General features: G+C 43.5%; 1 long non-coding RNA gene across 1 annotated transcript in view; it reads right to left on the reverse strand.

Moving 5' to 3' along the window:
- LOC141978294 (uncharacterized) overlaps nt 1-21,363 on the reverse strand; it is a 158,373-nt gene that overhangs the window by 74,997 nt on the left and 62,013 nt on the right. Inside the window, exon 2 of the long non-coding RNA XR_012636364.1 lies at nt 11,386-11,541. This is a non-coding gene — a long non-coding RNA (uncharacterized LOC141978294). The remainder of the gene's footprint in view (nt 1-11,385; nt 11,542-21,363) is intronic.

Raw genomic sequence — 21,363 nt, forward strand, 5'->3', positions numbered from 1 at the left:
TAAATGTCATCTTCACAAAAGCCAGCACACTAATTGGCAGCCTTAGCGGAGAGGCCAAGGACTCAATCATGGAGACCAATTTCCCTGGTCCCATCCCAGTGGCAGAGACGAGGGAAAATGGGCACAGTCCTAAGGGTCTTTTGCCCTGACTGCCCGTACCGTAGCCTATTCCATGGGGGAAAGAAAGAGGTGCTTTAGCAGCTTCCTTCTCCAGGACTCTCAGCCCGATGAGCCTGCATCTGCACTCAGTCACTTAAATCAAAAGACAGGGGCCTCTTGTGGCCTGTGTGAACATTACCTATTGTATATCCTGCCTCACTGCCAGAAAGAGCGAGGACACACCCTCCCCACCCTGTCTTCCTCCACACTGATCTAAGTGAGTTGAGGACCCCTTGGAAGGCCTTCGAGTGCCCCAGGGGTACACATACCCCTGGTTGAGAACCGCTGTTCTAGGAACACTGTATAAAGATGCTGAGCTCTTATAGACTTTAGTTGGCATTGTAGGTGGTCAGGCTCCACTGAAAAACTGACCCTAGTTATCTCAAGCAGGGCACCCAAAAGCTGAAGCACTCTAAAAAAAATTTGGCTGCGTATTTTTATTTTATAGATCTGGCCCAGTTCCTCATGAAGTCAAGGGTAGTCTTTTCATTGACTCCAATGGGAGTTGGATTGAGCCCCAATTTCTTTAATATACAGAGTGTGAAACTGCAGCCCTGGTGAAATCAATGGGAGCGGTCCCACTGATTTCACTCAGTGGTGCATGCTGTACTTTGGCGACTGAAGAGTCTGTGTAAGCTCCCGGTTAGGAACTTCTCTCCATCTTCCTGTCACAGAAATAGTGTTAGATACTCAACTAGGCCCTGATCTTGTAAGGTGTTCTCTGCTTGCAGAATCATGCCCCTGCATAGCTTCACTTCTTCTCATGTGGTTTCTTTTGCAGGATTGACAGATTCTGCTCCCCATGAAGTTCTGAAGTCAAAGGTAAGACACTCATTGAATTAGATGGGAGTAAAAATGAGATTTAAATGTACAGATTATCCCAAAGCAAAGCCCCAGATCTCAGACCACACAAACTTTGAAAGAGCCCAGATTTAGATCCAAACTTCTCAGCCAACATGGGGAGATGGCTTATTTTTCCTATCCACAAAGCCAGTCTTTGCCACAGTCACACCCTGAACTTTGGAGGAAGTTCAATTTCAGATCTAACAAGTCACACCTTGGGTCTCAGCTCTAGTTAAAACAAACTTCAGACCAAGACCATACAGCACGTGCAGATTATAGGACCGGCAATATACCGTACACTTAACAACCAGGAAAGATGATAAATAAGTTTTCCATGGTATTATTGTGTAGCTATTTTGCTAGGACAGCTCAATTGCATATAAAAATAACTGCATTTTGTAGGAGAAACCTTTAGAGATCATCCTTTCCACTTGAGAGAGAGTTGGAGGAAAGGTAAGAGGAAGAAAGCTACATGGAAAACAGTACAATTAAATCAAATGCAGACACTGTTTAATGGTTCTTAAAAAACTAAGAAACTGACTGAGACGGTGATAAAAATCTCATGAGCTACATTGTTCTCCCTTCAGACGCAATTCATCCATGTGCAGAAGACAGAAAAAGTCCTGTGCACCACTTTAATTCCATTCCGAGTCTGAAAGTTTTGTTTTCAGTCCTTCATAAGTTTTGTGCGACCCCTCTGCACAGGGGTGAGTTTCACCCTTGCAAGCCAGCATGCAGCCCACTATCAATGAAGCTATTTTAGAGACCTTTGAATGGGTCAGGAATACATTTCCCTGCTGTGCCGTTTACGCCAGAGCATTGCGTTACCATTACAGAACTACAAAAATGAAACGGACTAGAAAGAATTGCATTTCTTTCTAAAGTTAATTCTATTGCCCAGGATTGAGTGAACTGCAAAACTTAAACAAGGAGAAAAAATGTGATACATGGTCAATTGTCAATAAATCTTCATTTTAATATGTTGTGCTACTAGTTAAATAAGTAAAACAAGTGTTAATGTTGTATGGCAAACAAAGACTTAAGAATGAAGAAATCACAAGGCTACATTTGGGTTCTAAATAACTATTTAACAATATACACATGCAAGGCTACACCACACCACTGCTCTAGCGTCTTCCAGTGGGCCTCACTGTCTACATTCTAGAAAACACACAAGCTATTTGAAGGGATACAACCCAATTCATATATACCAGAGTAGGCGTCTTTCATGAAAGACTGACATTCATTTAATTGGATTTACTCCTGGTTTACTCCAGTGTAACTGAGGAGAATCGAGCTCATAATTTCTTTTGTGGAACATAGAAGATTTTTGTCAATAGTGTTTAACAGAGGATCTAGCCTATATTTGGGGAAATATAAACCCTGATTATACAAACACACACTTTGTTACATGCTCCAAGGTGTCATTTTGTGCACCATTCATGAAGGAGAACTCTAGGTTACACTGATTCCAGCCAGTTCAGCAGATGACTACTTAGCACCTGACCTTGTACGTCACTAAAAGCTGACAATGTTCATCCCCTCCGCCCCCCCACCCACCCCACTGCAGCAGTGAATCTATATAGGATATGAAATATCCATGCAGTTCAGCTATGGACATGAGGACTGACCTGTATGAGAACATAATATATAAGAACCCCAAGCATGCAATACACCTTTGAGCTTTCTCAATGCCACAGAGAAATGAGAGAGTTTGGCAAGAGGCATACAAACAAAAAATTCTTTCGACAAATCACATCAGGAAAGCAATCTTCCCTAGAAGAACTGAATTAAATTGCAGCAGGACAAAAGCACTTTTTTCCAAACAAGCCATCAACAGATTGTCTGAGACACCCTAAATTTCAGATATAAACTATTTGGAGACAAATAGTTTTCTAATAAAGTGGACAAATTGCTACACCTACACAGATCCACACTAATCCAACACAGAAACCATGAGAACAACTTAAGAATTCCGTGGTCTGAGACACACAGGGCACCATTTTCAAAAGTCACTTAGGAGCTTAAGTCCAATAGGAAGTCAATGGGAGATAGAAGACCATTTTTTTTAAAAGGTATTAGTGCTTAAAGATGCAGATAGGTTCCTAGTAGGACTTTCAGGAGCATCCAGGTGCCTAAGGGAGTTATGTGCCTCAGAACCTTGGAAAAAGTCTCCACAGACACTTATCTGGATCTTTGAGCACCAAAGCATCTTTAAACACTTGGCCCACTTGTGCCTTTGGAAGAAAAAAAAAAATCTACCTCTAGACTCTTAAGTGACATAGACGCTTTTAAAAATGGAACTTAGAACTCATGAAAATTACACTCACGATCAGATAGAGATCAAATTACACTCCCTGATGCAAGGGGAGTAGGATTGGACTTGACAGGTGAACGCAGAAGAAGGAATACATTTGCTTAATTCAGCTGGCGTGAAAGTCACCTCTAGGCAGAGGTCCTACATAGCCTTACGCACTACTAGAACCTCATTAAAGACCACCAAATAGGATTTAAGGTGAAGTCAGTGGGACTAATCATGACTTTAGAGAGTCTTATACTTAAGTACATTGCTGAATCAGGGCTTTGGTTAGCAGTAAGGCAAAAAAGAAACTCACCAGGGGCTGGTTTTGATTTTTCTTTTCTGAGCATAGGGGGAAGTTACTTGCACTAATTCACTCCATGCCAACACATGGCAGTGCACCTTATTTTTAAGGCAGCCCGTTTTGTTTTCAAGAAAAACAAAACAATTTGTTCTAATTAATAGGCACTGTTTTGTCAGTTTCAGAATGCGCGTGGGGAGAGCCTGAGCTGGTTTGGCTAACTGCCATGTATTGATGCATACAAGCAAAGCTATTTATTCAGTACGTTGGTGAATAAGCTGCTAGGACTAGTAGGTTGCATTCATTTCTTTTTATTCCAAATGCAAAGTCTAGGGCTGGATTCTCCACTGTTAAACTTATTGGCATGAATTTGCAGTATTTCAATGGAGTTACACTGAGTAAAACTGGGGTAACAGATTGGTGTATCAGGAGGGTAAGCTTTTTTTGTCATCTGATTCTGCCCATGTGGAGTTGTGTGTATATATATTACACACACACACACACACACATATATATGCGTGCACCGCACTGAACTTGTGCATTCAATACTGCAAAGGGTTTCAACAAAGTCTCTTACTTAGCTTTAATCTTCTAAAGGAGATTAAAGGGGGGGGGGAAGAAAAAAGCATTCTTACTCTGAAATAAGAGTATTCAAACAGGGAGCATTTCACTATAGCCTTTGCACATTAAATTCACACCTTACCTTATTCTAGAATAACCACCCTTAGAACAGGTCTTTTAGAAAGACATTAGTCTTTACCAACATTACATTCATTTGCAGACAGGACAAGATTATTTGTAGGGTCAGTCTCTGTGACAGGCTACTTTATTCACCGCTGGATAGCGCCTCTTGCTGGCAGTCCTGGAGATTAGCTCTGTCAGTTCAACACCCCCCATTAGTTTCTCCTCCACAGTCCCCCCCCCCCCCCCGCTCGCTCTCAGGAGTCACAGCATCCTCTTCATAATTCAGCCAGGTCACTATTGTGGTTTCCCCATCCCAGGAGAAGGTGTCAAGATTCCTGCTCTCCAGTAGTCTCCTGCTTCGCTGCCTTGCGGTATCACTCCCATAGGGGATAGCAAGAGAAACCAGGCTCACGCTCTACTCCAGATTCTAGCTCAGGAGACCTCTAAACAGCAGCTACAGTCCATTCCCTGCACCTTACTGCCTTTCCCTGAGCCACTTCCATATCTCCTGGCTTCCCCCACTCCTCTGGCTTTATCAGTCTCTTTATTCCCTTCTCCCAGGTAGGGACTTGAGACAGCTCCTCTCCCCAACCTCCAAACACACCTCCCTTCAACCAGGAAGTGACTACAGCCTCCTTCCTTACAGGCTCTCTACTTCCTATTTCCTGTCTTTTCTAGAAGTGCCACCTGTCCATCACAGGTGAGCTGCTCTCCAATTAGCTGCCTCCAGCTTAAAGCTCCCCTCCCACCTTTGCAGCCTAATTAACTGATTGGACCTACCTGACCTAATTTAGCTCTTGCAGGGCCTATCACAAGATCTGTGGGACTACATAGGGGTAAATATCACCTCAGGGGAATAGCTTCCATAGTAGTCCAAGAAAGCTACATGTAGTCTCTTCTCTCTGTTCATTGAAATTCTCCTCTAATGGGGCAACCAAGTAATCTGTTAAACTTTAGAAGATCCAAGTTGAACATTTCTCATTAAGCAGGCTGCTTTTTAACCTTCATTGTAGAGGGGATGTGCTATTTACTTCCTCCAGCAAAGTCAAATGTCCTCTGTGGTGGCTGCTTAAATGATGAATAATGATTGTGTTTGTCAAAGAAAGGGATAAAAATATCTCTATACATTATATTAGTCTTTAAAAATTCTGAACTGAATGAAGGATTTGCACACTGGGCAAATATTCTGCCAATGAAGCAGAATTGCTGCAGTCTGCATCCCTACAATCAATTATATGATTGCAATGCACTTGGCCTAATCATTTATCTTTTGCTGCTTGGCTTTGGGCAACATGGCTCCAGTATACAGCCTGGCCACCTGAGGTGTATGCTAAGTGGCTCCATGGGGGCTGAATGCAAAGAATCTTCCTTACACTCACGGGGCAGTAGTGCAGCTGTCACAAAGCTGAAACCCCGGTCTTAGGTCTGGCGTAGCCGTCTTGCATCCAAAAAGCATCAAAAGTAGAACTGAGAAGAGGAAATATGTTTTTACACAACATACAATTAGGCCCTGGAACTCTGTGTCATATGGTACCATGGTGACCAACAACTTAATAGGGTACCGAAAGGGGCTGGATATTTACATGGATAATGAGAACATCCAGAGTTGAGTTAAAAAGATTTTTTTTTAGAGGGGATGTAAACCCTCCTGCTTCAGGGATAAGCTATCCTCTCGCTAATGGTGGTTAGCAAGAAACGTTTCCCATGGGCAAGTTACTTAACACTACATTTCCTGCTGCTTCCTCTGAACCAGCTGGTGCCGACTACTACTGGAGACAGGATATTGAACCGGATGAACCACTGGTTTAATCCAGTCCTATGTGACTATGCTCTTTATACAGGGAGTGGGGCTCATGGGTCCACAAAGCACCCTCAGATACCTTGAATTTGGAATGATATGCATTCCAGCTCACCCCTCTAATATTTTATTAAAGGATTTCCAGTACAACTTCCCAACATTTCAGGGAATAAATAGCCATTTGCTATCAATAAATGATGGATATCTATATCAGGAATAATATGAAATAGATACCAAAAACCTGTGTTCAACTAACTTTGAGGCATTTTTTTTCTTTGTGAATGGATGGCATATTTTATATATGATCAGGAGAGTTGGTATAAATCTCTCTTTAATAACTTCATACCAACAATACCCCAGCAGGGTATGTGTATCAACTCATTCTGTCTGGGGTGGGTGTGGGGGGAATAGATTCAGGGCCTGATCTTGAATATCCTCATACACACAAATTCTCACATTGATTTTATGAACTTCAATAGCACGACTTGACTGAATAATGATTACTCATGTCAGTAAGGATTTGCAGGATCAGGCTCAAACTGTAAGGTCCTGATTCAAAGCCCACTAAAGGTATTGGAAAAACTCTGGTTTAATTCAATGGGCTTCAGGTCTGGCCTCATATATAGATGTAGCTTTGCACTATTACAATACATGAACATTTTCACATCTACTCCCCTCCCTTTACCACAGATGGATGATAAAGAAAACAATGTTGAAAAAACTGATATTTCACTTGCCAAATGTTATTCACGACTGACATCAAGCAAGTAAAATGTGGCAAGGCTTATGCTGTACCTGTTGGTAGACAGATTAGATAAATCTATCTTTATAACATTTTTCCCCTGACCGCCGTAACTGCCCATGTTGGTGTCCAGTGGAACTGGTCATACATACATACAATTGGAAAATGAGAGAGAGAGTGTGGGTGTGTCACATTGATAATTGTGGGATTCAGACTCAGCCTTCTAACCATCCAAAAGCATATTTAGCCATTGCGTCGGACCCTGTTCTCTTGGGGCTGGTAGTAGAAAGCCTTTATCTTGGTTTAGTTCACCTGCGTCTATCTTATTATTGCATTATGGACTGCTATCCTTTTCTGCAACAGAATTAAACTTATATATGGCGACACTTATTTGAGAGAGAGAGACAAACTCTCTATGGTCCACAGAGACATCATTAGACCTAATTCTCCAGAGAGCTATTAGCTACCCATTTTCTTTAAGACAGGGGACTTTCTAATAGCATTTCTTCTTGGACCCACGCTTTCCCTTTTGTTCTCTTTATGAATTTCAGTGTGTCTGTCATAACTACAGGCTTTAGGACAAGCAGACACACATGTATCTGTAGAGATTAGTATAGGGGTGATGATTTTGTATGAATGTTCAGATCTAGATGTAGATCAGAGACCAAGAGTTTTTTACCTCTTTGTGCTCACTTGCAGACAGTACTTAGATCTGAACGTCTCAGGAAACTAAAGCGAGGGCTCTCTCAGTAAAGAGGCCTAGGTTAGGGGCTTCACTGCCCCTGTTGGTGGGGGTAGGGAAAGGGGAGCCCAAATGTGTTGACCTTCAATTATAATGCCCACCACCTTACTCAAGCTATATTACATGGTATGAGAACTTCCATAGATTAGAACAAAGCTTAGTAAAATTTACATCTTTTCTGACTTCCTCAGTGAGCCTGTTGGATCTTAGACACCTTTAGATTCACCTCCGAATTGTAATGTGAATGTAGGAGTTTCTGGATGTGGGGTCACAGCTACTGGCTGCATGGTAATATCAGTTAACCACTGTGCATGCTGACTTTTGACACATGACCTTCCTTTTGATGTTCCACCACATTCCTGAGGTTACCTTTGAAATTCACCTCATAGGCCCACTCTCATGTCTATGGAAATCTGACTCTCCAGCTCCCACTAAAAACATCCTGTGGCTGAAATGTTTCCAGACAATCAACTATCTACTGCTACAGAAGCTTCAAGGGGCTTCCGGGGGCGGGGGGACGACCAAGCTTTGAGAAGTGCTAATGAAATGCTTTGGTCCAAACTTTTACCTTCATGCTGTCCTTGACTTGAAGGCCATTGCCTATTGTTCTGTCCCTATTAACTGAATTCTGTGCCTCAAAGCAGATGGCTGCGGATTATTACCTTCCAGAACAGATATTGCATTAGCCTTCTATGCTCCTGGAGGGAATGTTCCCTGACAGCCCCTGAAAGTGTGAAAATGAGCCAGTTCCAAAATATGTGGCAAAAAAAAAAACAAAAAACCTCAATGTCATCCTGGCAATATTTAATTTATGCCCACTTTAAGGCCCCTTTGCACTGCCAGGCCAGTGTAAAGGAGCTCTAGTCTAAATGAGAATCAGGCACAATATATTTAAACTATCTTTGTGCCAGTGTAAGGGTCCTGCAAATGAAATAAAGACCTAAGCTTTACCCATGTAGAGAAGTGATGCCAAGTTACCGCCTACCTATTTTTAAACAAGGTTTCCTGCTCTACTACAAATAAGTCAAAAGCACAGAAATTGGAGTCTGAGCCATTGATTGATTGTCTCAGGGTTGAGATGAACTGATTTGATGTGACTATTAAAGCAACAGACCAAGACAGACAGTTGAATTGGCCGCCTGGCAGTATTCCAAGAACACAATACACGTCCTTTGAAACCGACAGGCCCCATGGCCTCAATTACTGGGACTTTTGCACAAAGTAGAAAAACCCCAAAATTTCTTCTCTATTTTTGATGAGCAGCAATCATCCCTCATATTTTATGATTCCTAACTTTTTTCAGGCCACTTTTCATATTATTCATTAATATTCATTAAAAGGGGTAGATAAATATTGAATAAAGTGATTATTACCAAAAAGACTCATGCTGTAGAAGAGTAGGGATTGGTGCAAATAAAGGTCCCACTCAGTTGGTTTTATAAATATAGAAACCTGGTCATTTGAACATCCCCTAGTTGCTATTTTCGTCTTCCTCACAGTGGGTCACATTCAAAGTCCAGCTGCAATATTGAATGGAATTCACCCATTCACAGCTGGTCAATGCAAGGCCTATTCACCTGATAAGTCACATTTAAGATTAGTTACTAGCTTGAGTAGAATTTAAGTTGTAACATTGTCTTTGTGCTGGAGCCACTATCATAATCAACAAAGAAGGGAAGCCCTCTTTGAGTAGGAGTAGTGGAACTGGAGAAATCTGGTTTCACAAGACAGTCAAAGTAAGCACTGCAGTGTCTATACAAACACTGCGTCACCCCTAACTACACCCACATAAGCCCTATGCCTCTGGTGGAGATGGCATTAGGTTAGTATAGGAGGGTACTTGTATTAGTTAGGTCGCTATAAGCTGCCTTACGTCGACCTAATTTGTAGTGAAGACCAGACCTTAGGTCCAATGGGCCCGTTTCTCCTCTCACATAAGTCTACTTCCATTGGGACCTTTCCAACTTGCAATACTATTGTCTGATAAGAAAAATGTCCTTAGCTACCCTAATCCCTTTTAATATAGCAGGCCTAGCATCATCCGTTAATGCTGTGCTTTTTTCCCTTTGTGCATTAAAGAACATATATTTGCTTTGGGGCAGATGCACAGTTGGCTTAAATTGGGATGGCTCTATTGAAGAAGTTGAGAGAGCTATGCCAATGCACACACTCGTTGAGAATCGGTAACTGTCCTAAAATGTAACATCATTAATACTCCCCTTGTCTCTGTTAGCTCCTTTCCCTTCCCTGCCGCCCACATAGTTCGCTGTAAATTGCTGTGTTGTCCCATAGGGCTGCAGCATGTCCCGATCTAAATGAGTTTAGGCAAGAACATCTGAATCAGCTGTTGATAAAAGTGCACAGCTGTAAACTCATGGGGATGGCAAGGACAGGGCAGCTATGAAAGTAAAACAAATGATTACAAAGCTGATCCCGAAGATGAAATACTCACACAGCCACCCAATAAATGGATTTAAAAAGTGCATCTCCACATGAAAAGTAAGATAAACAGGAGAGGGAAACACAACAACAGCCAGCACTTCTGTATGCATTGAGTGGCTCTTATTATAGGAATGAAGAATTTAACTAGTCTAGTATTAAGAGTAATAAACGTGGAGACTAAATTGAGAAAGTGCTGAGTAGGTGCTTTAAAAGGCATTAAAGTAGAATTATAGTTTAATCAATCTTTAAATTTATAATCAGCTTTCCATGGTTAAGGCAATGCAGTTGTGTTGTGTCAGGGAACTACAGGTGTGGGGGGGGATAACTTCAAGTAAACAACCGGGCAGAGTGATTCACTGCATCTCTTTAATCCAGCATGGGGTGACTTCTCAATTATATACTCATGATGCATGGATGGGAACAATTACAGACTCAGCAGAGAAAGGCGTGTACAGGACTTCTGTGTTTCAGTATTTGTACAGTGCCTAGTAAAATGGGATCCTGGTTTCTTGACTGGGGCTTCTAGACACTACAGTAATACAAATAAATAGTGACCAAGAGGGCAGGTATTGCTAGGCATGGACCAGCACTGAGGAGTATTAGGTTTTCCATACACAAAGGGTAAATATATGTATTCAGCCTGAATAGCTTTTATTTAGGTTAAGGAAAAAAACCAACAAGAACAAAAACAAAGTATTCATAACGAACAGCTCTTATATAGCCCCTTTTATCAAACACATCTTATAATGCTTGAGAGGACAATATATTATCCCCCTTTTACAGATGGGGAAGTGGAGCCCCAAAGCAATGACATGACTTGCCCAGGGTCATCCAGAGGGTTGCCCAGGGGAAAAGGAGAAGCCAAAGATCCACCTGTCCCATTCCTACCCCTCCCCTTCTGCAGCAACTCAAGCTCACCTCTACTACGGAGCTCCTGCTGTTGCTCAATCCTGCCACAGCAGCTGTTATGACAAGGGATTGAGAGAGTGTCATGTGCTGTCATAGCTCAAACCTCTTACACAATTAAACATCAAAGGGATCAAGCTCAGAGCGAGAGCAAGGGCCAAATCAGCAATAGCATCGAACCAGAAAGGAGGCAGGCCAGGAAAGCAGGGTCATGTGGTTATTTACAAATAGGAGAACTTTGGATGCAAACTTAAAGACAAGTGAGAGGTGCCCAGAATAAGAGATTGTAGTTTGTGTGTTTGGTGCTGGAAATGGAGAGGAGCAAAGATGAGGCAGGGGGCATTTTGTTTTCTAAATCCAAACAAGCAAGGGGTGGTTCAGTTTCAGTGTCTATTTTTCCAACCCCCACAAGAGTTGTTTGATAAGCTAATTTTTCATATATAAAAAATTCAAAAGTATTGTTACCCACATTGTGCAGATGAGATACTGCAGGCGAGAAGTGGTTTACCCAAGTTCACACAGCTCACCGGCAACCGAGCTGGGAAGAAAACTGCCGTCTGCTTGAATCCCATGCTAGTCCCTTATCCACTGGACCACACCGCTGCTTGCTTAGCTGTGCCTCTAACTGGGAAAGAGGGAAATGAAAAGATGAAGAAATTAAGTGAGACAAAGGTACTAAGCTTCTGTTCTTGGAAGAAGAGGTTTAACCACATGAGTCACTAGCCTAGACTATGGGCTTGTCTACACAGTGAGTTCCTGCGCAACAAGACAGGATGTGAAGTTACAGCACACCAGCTTGCCGCACAGGAACGTCCCCTGTGGACACTGCTGCAGTGCAGTTTGAAGTAGTAAGCCAAACCACACTCCAGGACTGTCATTGCACTGTAGCAGCGTCTACATGGGACTCAGCTGTATTGCAAGCTGATGTGCTACATAATCACAATCCGGCTTACTGCTCAGTAACTTGCCATGCAAACAAGCCCTAAGATGTTTAGGTCTCATGGTGGATCTCCACATCACAGCAGGTGCCCAATTTGTCCAATGCTTCCCCCTCCCCCACCGCTCATGCATGTTGGGCCAAATTTTCAAATGAAGGCTCAAATGCTGCCCTTCTTCCCCAATGTGCATGCCTGCAAAACCACATACACAAGCATTGTACATAAAGAATTAGTGATACCATTTGTACATGGCACTGTGGTGGTGTTCATCTGTGTGGTATATTGAGGACTATATTGGAACGGTGAGCGATTACTTCAAGAGTGGGGTGGGTGGAGGGTTCTGGTCCTGCTTGCAGGCTCTGGAGCTCTGTAGCAAAGTTTGTGATCAAATGTATTCTGGAAGGAGCCAGCTTAAAGCAAGATGGCATGAGTTGTCGCTGCCTTAGGGAGTGGCCTGTTTTCTCTCTGTTTTGGGGTTCTTTGTTATTCTGAATTCTAGGAAACATTAGTGAGTTGCAATCTTCCAGCAAAAATTTGCTTTTACTCTCATATCTGTATATGCTGTGAACATAAAACTGTGTATGCATGTTTTCCTTTCAGAGTCCGATTGCTAGCCTCCCTTCCTTCAGTCCCACTAAGGGTAGAAGAAACCAAAGGAAGGTTTCAGTCGGAAACAGTTAAGCACTTTTGCTTATAAGCTAAGTTTCCTAAAATGGATATCTTGGCCCCACATGAACTACTTGCAGATGAGGTTGGGGATTAGAAGTCGTGCGTGAAGAGATACGCTATTCTCTTCCAGCTCTTATTAAAAAAGCACCACTGTGTCTTGCTCAGAGCTGGTTCATTTCATAAAATGGTAACTTAAGTGACAACCTGTTGCCAGAATTAGCCTGTGAATGACCTGTGCATCAAGATGCATAGGCTCTGAAAGCTTACCTCTTGCCTTTCTAATGTATCCAACATCGAAGTATCAGGGCACTCTACATAATTCTGATACGAGTCATTATCCCACTAAGAGGGAGGAGTCTCCTTCCATCAGCTAGACAGAAACTAAACTGATTAGATCTCAGCAATCAGCATCCCAGGGAGCCCTGTTTGTGGCCTGGTTAGTTGGGAAATTCTTGAGTACCCAGGGCTGTATTGTACCACACTGTAAGGGCTGGATCTTCAGCAGTGCAAATCAGTGTCACTTCATTGCAATGAAGATACAATATAGCCCACCTAGGGCTCTGGCTCCACTGATAGAAAACCCTGAGTTAAGCCTGCTATCAGGTAGGAATGACTTCCAAGATAGCCTTGCCCCCTGTTTCCAGATATTTAGACCTGGGTTGTGAGCACAGAAGCATCCCTTCTGAATGGGTCTTGTGATGGTGTAGGCAGAGCTGGGGGGCCCTGTGAGATAGCTGGGCCCTTGCCAATTTAGGCCTTTCAAGGTAAGCAGGAGTTTGCACTTAATTCAAAACTGGATTGGTAGCCATTGCTAAGTGATATATTCCTTTCCCCCATGTCGATCTATGGAGCATGGGGGTAGTCAATAGGTGGACCAGAGACCAAATCCAGACCACCAGATGCTTTTGAACAGACCCAAAAAAATTTACTTATTACTGTTACTTTTTAAATTTCTTCTCTGGAGTCTGGACCTTGATTTTACCTTTCCTAAGAAATTAGGACCTTGACAAAAAAATTGACTACCCCGATCTAGCTTTTTATCAGGTTGCCCATCACCATGGCATCTCAGCACACTGGAGATGGGCTTCTGTTGACTGCTCCCAGGTCTCCTGCAGTACTTCTTAATGCGATTCAGTCTGTAATTGGCTTTGCCATCTCATGAGGAACTACAGAGTGAGTAGGGGTGGGTGGAGGAGAAACTCCAGGATGGGCCCTTTAGTCTCTTTATTGAGCCTGCATTTGGCTGCTTCTTCCATGCCTCCCTGGTTAAGAGCAATATCCAAAAATCCTTGCCACAAGGTATATCATTGAGCTAGTCCTTCCCTCTCTTCAAACCAGAATGGCTCTTCTGGCCCTGTCTGGAAGGGATTGGTTTTGTAATCCTTTAAGGCTAATTACAGAGTATATGCTCCGTGTCCTTTGTGTGCCTCCCTGGAGTGAGCCACGCAAAGAGCATGGAGTGTATGCTCTGTAATTAACCTTAAAAGATTACAAAACCTATCCCTTCGACAGGGCCAGATTTATGCCTTTTGCACCCCTAGAGACAGCATCTTCAGCAATCCCCCCCTCCACACCTACAGCTGACCTTCATGATTTCCATAAAATGTGAAGTAAAAAATAAACACAGCCTTCTTGGGAAGGCACAAGACCCTGTCATGCAGAGCTCCCAGCCTGAGCTCCTTAGGTGAGGCATAAAGGGGTGGAGGGGGAACGGTACTTCTCCCCTTGGTAAGCAGTCCCTGGGGATCTTCCATCCCTCCTTCAGCCCAGCCCAGCCGTGGTGTTCCAGCTCTGCCCATGCAAGTAAATGGGGTGCCAGCAACACCCCTTCCTCTCCCTGGCATCGGGGTGGCAGAGATAGGGAAGTTGGCTAGGATGTTCCCAGCATCTTCAGCAGCTGCCGTGCCTGGCCACAGCTCACAGTCCCCCAGGGGGGCTGACTTGGGCACTCACCCTCCTCCAGCCCCACATCCTGGGTGGCCACCAACCCTTGCCAGGAGTCTGGCCACCTGCAGTGGAGCTGTATTAAAAGTGGGTCAAAAGTTAGGTGCCCCTAAGCACATGCGTACTGTGCCTACCTGGAAATCCAGCCCACCCTGCTTCCAGAGGAAGGGTGGCAAGCAGGAGATCAGAGGGAAAAGCTAAATGTTCCATTTTACAGACCCAAGCACAGCTAAATCAACTTAAGAAATATCTGCTTCTATGTTCAAGGCAGTTTCTTTAGTCTGAAAATACCCTTCCATACTGGCAACAAAAGGACTCTAGGGGGAGTTGCTTAACCACCTTGACCAATGCCAAAACTGGAATGGCCAAAGAGAAGGGAAGCTCAGACAAATTTTAGTATGATAATGTGGGTACAAACCATCTGAAATGCACCTTCCTGTTCACATCAGCATCCAAGATGGATAGTTACAACACTCATAAGGGGCTTGATTCTCTTCTCACTCACAATTTACACCAGCGCCAATACATGGATGTTAATGGAAGTACACCACTATAAATCAGGAGTCAACAAGTAGAGAAACAGGCCCTTTAGTAAAAAGAACAGGAGTACTTGTGGCACCTTAGAGACTCACCAATTTATTTGAGCATAAGCTTTCGTGAGCTACAGCTCACTTCATCGGATGCATTGAGCTGTAGCTCACGAAAGCTTATGCTCAAATAAATTGGTGAGTCTCTAAGGTGCCACAAGTACTCCTTTTCTTTTTGCGAATACAGACTAACACGGCTGTTACTCTGAAACAGGCCCTTTAGTGTAACCTAAAAACCATTCATTAATTTGGTATAAAATCTGGATTAAGAGATGCCAAACAACTATGGCTTTGTGTTTGTTAACTGAAAGTCACAAAAGCAAAGAGATTCAGTATTAAGGCCATGGTTAGCGTGAGGCTAGTAGCTAGGATTCCTGGGTTCTCGTCTAAAGTCGGGGAGAAGGGTTGTTTAGTAGGTACAGCAGGGGTTTATGACTCAATCTGTAAAAGTTCTACCCATTTGCCACATCATAAGCCTCTGTAGTAGTCTGTAAAAGGGGTACAATAATTCTTGCCTACCTCACAGGAGTCATAGTGAGTATTTGTGAAGAGATGTTATATTGAAATCTCACCGTGTTTGCTACTGCAGCATACATGGTATGTGAGATGCCCCTCTATGGACATTAGAATAGCTGGCCCAAATGGAGCGAATGAAGGTCATTTTGCCTTTAACCTGGAGTATTCATGTTTTAGATCAGACTTACGGCTTTCAGTTAAGCAGTTACCAGATACCATTGTGCTGAGCAAAAAAGATACATGGGGGTCTGATTCTGTTCATACTTACACTAGTGTAATTCAGTAGAGTTGCTCCTGATTTGCCAGGTAGATGAGAAAAATCAGACCCTCAGAGAGATTAACAAAGGGTTAGATACATGAATCGGACCTATATTATTCAGAACTTACAAATAGGCACAACTTTGTTATAACTCTAGAGGAAAGACTCCTGTAGAAGATGGTTTCAGCATAATGCTGATCTCACTGTTCCATCTTCTCCTACCTTACTTTGGCTGTTTGTGATGGTTTACAAATTCCCCTACCATTCGGCAGGTTAACAGCTCAGATATCATTTGCTATTGACTGATAGCAAAGAGGCGCTTTGCTATGATCCAGATTGTCGCTGGAGAATCCTTCAATAAGGACAGCAGAGATGGCAGAAGCCAGTATGTTTAATGCAGTGAGATTCCATGCTGAATTGTAACCCAAGTGAAGAATCCTTCAGGGGAAAGAAAAAGTGAAGTCCTCAGCTGGGGTAAAGTGGTGTTCCTCTAGAGACTTCAATGAATGATACCACCCACTGAGAATCTGGTCCTTGGAGGCAATAGAGATAAGGGGTGCCCAGTACAACCCCTTATCTGATTGCAGATCTCTAGTCGACCCAAGGAAGTAGAACAGCTGCCTGCAGGGTACATCCCAGGTTAAATCATTTCCTGCTAAGAGTTTGAGAGGCATTTGCAGTCATAGCTGCCATGTACTTACAGGGAACAGCTGTTCTGCTTCACCTCACCTTGAGTTGCATTGAATATCCTGCTGTTGCTTTGCTCTCAGGCAAGTTTCCAGTACTTGAGCAGACTGGTGGCCTGACTCAAGGACGGAGTTGAATACATTTTCAGTATTTCATTAGTTTCCTTGGCTGAACAGAACTAGGGCACAGAATTAAAGGGCTCTCTGTATCGGCTTCAGTCGTACCCAATGGTTCAGTCCATCTGCATTTCCCTCTGTCCAATTTGCCCACCCCAGATTCGGTCTCTCCTACAACACTGTACCCGCAAGTTTTACCTACCGCCTGTCCATGCACATCACCACACTGATAGCTCCTGTCCCGATCTGCTCCGGCAGCTCACGGCCAAGAGGGAGGAGGCAGCACTGGCTGGCCGTCTCTCTTCCTCAACACCTGCTGCACACAGCATGGAGCAAGGAATCCAGCAGAGCGAGGGAGCAACCTTGGCTTCCTGTTCAGCAGTCCATGGGATGGGGAGGAGGAGGAGGAGTTGCAGGGAACTTGCAGCTCTGATGCTGAGTGGGGGCAACTGTCAGCAGACTGTCTCTCCAGATGAGAGACTCAGCAGGTGTGCCTAGGGAAGTGCACTTGCTTACAGAGCTCTGATTTAGGACCAGTGTCTGTGGTCCTATTCGGAAGGCAATAGTCTTTGGACCTTGGAGAGTAGTGAGTCAGCAACATAAGCTGATGCTGCATTAGCTCAGCTCCAGAGAGCATAACAATTGGCCTTCACTTTTTTCCTTCCAGTACTTAATTACACCACAGGAGAGGCAAGTAAACTGGCTATTCCTGAGTCATCATCTGGATACCCTCAGGCCAGCCTCCTGTCAGCTGCTGCTCTGTGTGTGATGCCTCATGCAGAGCTGCTTTTATTCATTTCCAGTGCTTGTATAACTGACACCATCTGCCCACCCCACCCCCCCCCCCCACACACACACACACACTATGATCTGAGCAGTCCTAAAGCATATCTAGGAACCCAGAACCTACTATGTAAAGAGAATGCTTGATATCAAAGGAGCCTCCAAAACTTCACAATTTTAATTCAGCCTCCCAACAACCGAGGCACAGGGGTTAAAGTCCAGGCAGCAAAGGGCCCTTGCATGAAGGTGCAGAGTGGGGTTAAACAAAACAAATCCCCCCCTGCCATCTTGGACCCCACACACAAGGTCTAACCACAAGTTTATTGGCATTTTTGCAACTGTGAATTTCCATTTGACAGGGGACAACAGGAACAGGTCGAAGTAATGCATTATGAACACAAGTTGTTGAGCTCTTGCGGGGCGGGGGGGAAGGAATCTAGTCTTTAGTTAGGTGTCTGACTAGGAGTGAAGCTCTTGAAAAACAATCTGATTTTTGAAGTGCTCTCCATGGCACCAGTCTGGCTGTTTGGGCTTGATGCAACTCCCCCTTTAAGTCAATGTTAGCTGTTCCATTAACTTCAGAGAGTTGGATGCAGCCTGTACTGGAGAGGCTTTTTACAGACTCCAGCTGTGAGCAGGTGGTCGGTCTTTGTCCCATGCATTCGAGACATTTCCTTCTTGCCCATGTTTAACATATATTTCTTGCTAATCTCTACTTTTAGTCTCCAATGGCTTCATGCCTGATTCACTCTGAAATTTAGAGAGAATCAAGTTCATAATCTTATAGACTGTTTGAGAAGTAAAGAATAAAAGGAGATACTATATGGGGTGAGGGAGTAACATCATTAAAGGCAATCTCAACCACTCCTCAAAATCTGTAAGGAATCTGAACTCCAGCTGAAAGTTGTTGCAAATAGAAGTGAGCAAGAGTAACACAAGGGCACACTTTGGGGGTAGAGATCAGCCAAAAATGTTATAGGAGGCCATTACAGAAGCATGGAGCAAAGCAAAAAAGGCTGCGGAGTTACACATTTCAGTTAGGTAACAGGTCTGAGCTGGGTAAAGTTTTATAGATCTAATTAGATAATCTAGTTTTCTGGCACTGAAGCGTCTGGGAGATTTACATTAGCATTTTATGAGGAACACAGGAATGGATATAAGAGCCTTTCCACCAGCTTCACAAAGAAATAGCCTTACGACATGTGTCTCCAAACTGCCAGTTTATCCAGTTTTCATCCTGGCAGTGTAGGTGCCTTTTGCTTACAGTAGCCCCTTCTTTAATTTGTATGCTTTGAATTCACATGCTTTTCCTCAGGGAACTTTCAAAGGCAAGTTTCTCCATGCTTTTGCCCGCCACATTACTATTATCAGCTCCAACCAAATCAGAGGCCCATTATGCTAGGATCTGGACACAGATACTCACACATTGGTGGACTCAGATCTCCCACTTCAGGTTTGCAGAGAGGTATCCAGAACTGATCTTTTGTTCCCCGATTGTTGTACATGGCTAATTTCCGATAGCTACAACTGCTGGAGGGCCATTTGCCATAAAGGAAAAGGCAAATTAACACTAATTCAGTTAAAAGTTTTGTGATAGGGACCCTTGTCCAATAGCAACTGGTTAGACCCAAACCATTTTGGCCACAAACACCATGTCCATAAGCCATCTCTTTAGCTTAGGGCTAAATCTTCAAGTGGTGTAAACTGGTATTGCTCCTTTGACATAAGTGGAGCTACACCCATTTACATCTGGGGATCTGTCCCAAATATTGCACAACTGAACTTGAACAACTGCTTTAATCTGTCACTGCAAATGGGGGTCATGTGATCACTATGAATATTTGTTTTAAAACATGGAGAGACTTTCAGTTTGAAGGAAAATATATGAAGTTGAAAAATGCTAATACCTCAGCAAGAACAATTCAATGGCAATAAAAATGCCACTCTTAAGTGGTGACTAAAGGGAATGTGTCTGATTTTAATGGCCACGCACTCATTCTAAGAATAATATGCATTTCAGCTTCCAGTGGACTTTGAAAACTTGAAGTTGTTCTGAGCAGAGATTCTCTCTATCTATTATTGACCTTTCAGATTTGGCATATTACTGGGGCACTAGCACTCAACCCGTACTCGACAGTCACTGAGGAAAAAGCAATGGGATTACTGGTGCTAAATGTCCAAGATTCATACGAGTCCAAAAGCACCAAGATAGACTCCGATAACTTAAAGCATCCAACCCCAGGACAGCAGAGACTCAGGCTTAATCCTTGCTCTGGATTCAGGACCACAAATATTTAATCTGGCTGGAAACTGACAGGGCATGGCCTTCTGCTCCTGCCTTTGCATTCTTGCCTCCAGTTTGTAAACACCTATGTTGTTTACTTATCTCAATCATCCCCCTTCCCAGCCCTGTGCAATAACTCAGTTTACAGCAGCTATCAACATCAGCCCCCTTTGCCAAATACAAGTGAGGGAAAGATCCATCTATGCAGAGGCCTCCTTTTACCCTGGCCTTCATAGCCTCTCTCATTCCCTACTTGCACTTCCTTCCTGTGCGCTTGTCTGCTCTTCCACTTAATGGGGTAGCTCCCTAGTGCTCCCCAACTCAGACTAATCTAATTAGCTCCAGCTTCCCCCAATCATGCCCCTCTCCAGGCAAACTCATTGGACTTCTTGTGAGTGCTGGTTCAGCAGCTGGTTCTCAGCATTCTGACACAGACCCCTTTATTTGAGGGTCTTTTCAACAGGTCTCAGCTATTATGGAAACCTTTCCCATTCTCACCTGTCTCCTTTTTGGGGATCTACTTAGTACCAGTACTTTGTTGCAAATAAAGAAGTAGCTTCTATTCCAAACTCTGCCACTGACTGTCTTCAGCTGACTGAATCATCTGTAAAACGGGGGGAAATGGCACCTACCCACATTCTTAAGATGCTTGGATAAAAAGTGTGCTATAAGGGCAAAGAATTATTCTTAGTTTATTTTTATTATAAAGGGCCTAAAATAGCATTGTGACCTGCAATGTTTATTACTCTATTAATACGTATAAATTGTTTTAGTACCCAGGAGCCCTGCTCATAGACCCAGACATCATTGTGCTAGATGCTGTACACACAGAACAAGGTAGTCCCTGCCCCAAAGTACTTATAATCTAAGTAGGACCAGCACTGTACCACAGGACACCGGAGTGGGTTTTGTAAAGAATGGCATTTCAGTCATCATACCCCTTAGCTGGTATAAATTAACATAGCACCAGTGACTTCAATGGAAGTGCACCAAATTACAGGTTCTTCCCATAGTTTAAGGTCTACTGTTTAGACAGCTGTGAATTAGGAGTAGCTGCACTGAAGTTTGTAGTATTCCACTACTGGCATAAGCCAAGAATATATTACTACACCCCAGAGCAAGCAGCAGAGGCACTGGGCCTCAGTGTTGAGTCTGAGTCACATGGCCTCCTGTGGCTATGACCATGCTGGTGAAGCGCACACACACACTGCCCTGTGCCTTTAGGCAGAGCCCTAAGCACAATCTCATCCCACTTATTCACAGCTTGCAAAATTTCCCCAAGTGGATTTCTCTGAAACAGGCTTTTTCCCCTCCTTTCCCACCACCCTGTCACTCTGTATAAGTGTGGTTATCTAGTAGATTCCTTGCTCAGATTTATACTGCATCAAAATTTTCTTGCTCACAACCACAATTATATTTAGCAACATGTCCAAGCGTTTTCCTTTGGCTGTTGGTTCAAAAGGTGCATTTGTCCTTCCTGTCAATGTCATCCTGGGTCCTGAGATTTGTTGGGTGAGAGTCACCCTAACACACTTATCCAGGGTGTCTTTGGCACAAGTGGTAACAGCGGTCCAGCCAGTGTCATGGTTTTGGGGATAGTATTCTCTTTTCAGGAAGCAGATTACTACAGCCTGCTCCCATTGTAATCCCTGGCAAAACTCCCT

The sequence above is a fragment of the Natator depressus genome, chromosome 26 (genome assembly GCF_965152275.1).
Source record: "Natator depressus isolate rNatDep1 chromosome 26, rNatDep2.hap1, whole genome shotgun sequence".
Taxonomy (NCBI): domain Eukaryota; kingdom Metazoa; phylum Chordata; order Testudines; family Cheloniidae; genus Natator; species Natator depressus.